Source organism: Petaurus breviceps, unplaced genomic scaffold (genome assembly GCF_028583685.1).
Source record: "Petaurus breviceps papuanus isolate PSGF00001 unplaced genomic scaffold, PetGlider_PUasm1.0 79, whole genome shotgun sequence".
In the NCBI taxonomy this organism is placed as follows: Eukaryota; Metazoa; Chordata; class Mammalia; order Diprotodontia; family Petauridae; genus Petaurus; species Petaurus breviceps.
In genome coordinates, this window is record NW_027186523.1 from 10,281,396 (window position 1) to 10,285,308 (window position 3,913).

The window sequence follows — 3,913 nt, forward strand, 5'->3', positions numbered from 1 at the left end:
GACAGAACTCATAAATCAAATCATTATCATTAATAATCAAAGTGAGACATTGTAAGAAATAGCAAATTAATCACTACTGGCAGGTGAATCAACTCTAAGCAAGTGCTTTCTGCATACTAAAGCTTCCTGCCCTATTTGTTTCTAGTGGAGCTCAGCTTTTTTGGTAGCCTGGGAACAAAATTAAGGATCCTCATTTGTGTACTTCAATTGAACTGGTTCATTTTAAAATGAAAATTGCATTTTTAAGAACACATTTGCTCTTCTGTAACATGAAAGATTACCATTTGAATTACTAAGCTAAAAAGATGTGGAAGTTGAAGGCATTTTTCATAATTTCACAGAATTCTGAAATCTGAATTTGCAGGAAGAGAGTTTTTTTCCCCCTGAGTACTAATTAGCCAGGAGCTCATAAATTTACCTCTGATAATTTGGTGAGCACGGGAAAAAGAGCTGGAAGAAAGCCATTTGGGGGGGTGACCTTATCCTTAATCCACATATTGAATAAAACATTTGCAAAGTCTTGTTAATCCTATTTCTATATCATTTCTTGCATCATCCCATCCTCCTTATTTACATGGTCATAAGTATAATTCAGACCCTCATCAGCTCTGACCTAGACTACTACGATAGCTTCCTACCTGGTTTCTCTACCTCAAATCTCTCTAATTCATCTAACATACAGCTGCCAAAGTGATTTTTCTAAAGATCAGGTCTCACCACATCACTTCCCTACTCAATAAATTTTGGTGACTCCCTATTATTGCTAAGATCAAATGAAAAATCTTGTGTTAGACATTGAAAACCTTCACAACTTGAATCCACACGACCTTTCTAATCTTACATTCCTTGATATACTTCATAGTCTAGCTAAACTGGCCTTCCTATTGTTTCTCACCCATAAAACTACATCTTCCCTTGCTTTGATTTTTCTCAGGGTATTTCCCATGCTTAGGATGCATTCCTTTCTCACATTGACCTCATAAAAATCCTTTCTTCTCTTCAAGTTCAGCTCAAGCATTAAATTTTACATGAGGTCCTTCCTGATTTCTAAATATACTGATGCCCACCTTCACCCCAAAAGATCTGTGTTTATTTTCTATTTGTTTTCATATTTATACATACACATGATTATAATGCAGTTTTAAGCTTATAATATAGTTGTGCATGCACGTATGTGTATAAACATGCATGCATGTGTACATACACATATGTGTTGCCTCCCCAACAGAATAAAAACTCCTTGAAGATAGGAAGTTTTTCATCTTGGTCTTTGTATTTCCACCTAAGAATAGATCTTGGCACATAGTAGGACCTTAATAAATACTCATAAGTAAATCTCACAACTGTTAAAGAATTATAAAATACATAATGCTTTGAATGTTTATAAGAACTAAAGTTTTCTCACATCTGTCATTTTCTATCCCATAATATTATGGTTTAGAAGGATTTATTTATTTTGATAGAAACCAATAATTTCATCCATACAGGGAAATTCCAGTGTGAAAACTCCCTCCCATAATGGAAATTTTTAGTAGGTCTAACTCATAGTCTTCAAGAAGTGCCGGTGGAAATAAGATAAGTGACTTGCCCGTGGTCACACAGCTGGTAAGCATGACAGACACAACAAAGTCAAGTCTTCTTGGCTCTGAAGACAGCCCTTTATCTATTATCCTGTGGGAATAGAAATTAATATCCTCATTTAACAGATAGAGAAGCCAAGACATTTTTAAAAAAAAATATATGTTTTATGGAAACAAAAAAAAGTCCAGTGGCAGAAGTGGGAATAAAATATATTTTTGGAGACTCAGAGTCTAGAGTGCTATCCACATTGGTATTATTGTAAAACATGTTCAAATAATACTAGTCAACTGTGAAAAACTGAGGTCAAGGAAATCAGAAAAAAATGGAACATATTTCAATCTTTTTGCAAGTAATAGAATTATTTCTATTATTTATTAGGAAATTACATTGATTAAAAATGCAGATCATGTCATCAAGAGAAAAATAGAATATGCATAGAATTGAGGGAAAGGGGATATAGGTAGTGTTAGACTTGGAATCAGTCAGACATGAGTTTAGACTAACTAGCTGTATGACACTGGGCAAGTCACTTATTTCTTATTGTCTCCATTTTATGGTTGAGGGAATTGAGGCAGACATAAGTTAAATGACTTTCCCAGGATCATAAAGCTAAAACTCAGGCCCTCTGGACTCCAGACTCAGTACTATCCACTGTGCCATTTAGATAGAGTAAATGAATGCTTGTAATTACTATTTAAATGCTAGTTACTACTCCTACTCCTATTACTACTACTACTATTACTGTTGCTGCTGCTACTGCTACCACTACTATTATTATTGCTACAGCTACTATCCTGAATGTGTATTCTAGAATTCTCAAATAGCTGCAAGAGTATGCAGACTGGATTAGATTTTTTTTTTACAATTATAAATGGGAAAAGAAAACTTGCTGTCATTTTCAGTTAACCAGAATAATCTTTCCTTGTTAGGATTCTTATCCATTACTTCAAGAACAATTCATTGATCTCCATCAGAATCATAAGAGTTAAACTCCTATTACATTACATTAAAGGATAAAATGTTGGGATTTTGAGAATTTAAAACTCTAGAAATGTGTTTTTTCAGCAGATTCTTGAATTATTCAAGAGTATCACTTTCTTTTTGCTTTTTTATATTAGTCATAAAATGGAGTTATTCTCCTTTCTTGAAAGCCACTCTGTTATAACAAATATTGTTCTCAGTAAAGCAGAATTTCAGTGACTCAATAATATATGCTACATGAGAGTCGGGAGGAAAATTGTTTTCAAATGCACCACATCTATCTGCCCTTCCCTGTCTTTATCACCACATAGATAAGTTACTAATTCTTCTCTCATTTTCTAAAACTTCTGTATATTCAGTTCATTCCATTGCCTGTCATTTTCTGTGACAGTTTTACCCCAACCCCCACTTCTGACCATCATTTGATCTTTCATCATGAGAAACAACCCATGCACTGAGGTTTCTTGAGTGTGGGTAAGTTTAGGTCCAGTCCTTTTCTGTTGATAGTAATACAGCAGTCAGAAAAGGTGTGCTTATCTGATGACTTGATGGGATGAAAATTTCAGCTTTGCAATGATGTTATTTGGGTAATGGGCTAGCCTTCTGTTAGAAAAGCCTTTTCTGCTAGCTTTTTGTTGCAAAGGCACTTGCTGCTTGCAAAGAGGAGGGGATAGAAAATGTAAATTCAGTAAATTCAATAAAGAATTTGAAGGTTATTAACTACCCATGATGACATAGAACTCATTTTTGGTAAGATGTTATCTTCATATTTCCAGTTGGCGTTTAAGCAAGTGATTTATACTTAAGTAAGCACTTAACCCATTGTTGTAGAAGGAAGGGGAGGAAAGGGAAAGAAAAGGAAGGAAGGAAAAAAGAAGGAATAAAAGAAGGGAGGAAGGAAAGAAGGAAAGGAAGGAAAGAAGAGGTAAGGCAGGAAGAAGGGAGGCTTATTATAATTTCTTTTTATAAATTTATGGTTGTCTTTGAGGATAGTTTAAATATTTTTTAATGGGAGGCAACCTGTAAGTGTTTGCTTTGGGGTTCTGGAAAAGGACAAAGATGACTTTAAAACTCAAATCTCTTACTCCTTTGGGCATTTTAAATATGTTTGTATACTATATTTAGAAATATATGCATATACACATATGTGTGTATACACATTTTTACATGCCTACTATGTGCCGAGCATTGTGATAACATTAGGTATACAAAAAGAGGCAAGAGATTATATTAGATTGTAAACTCCTTGAGGGCAGTACTGTCTATATATCTATATCTATTTATAGATGTATCTATCTAAATGCATCTATCTATCTATCTATCTATCTATCTATCTATCTATCTATCTATC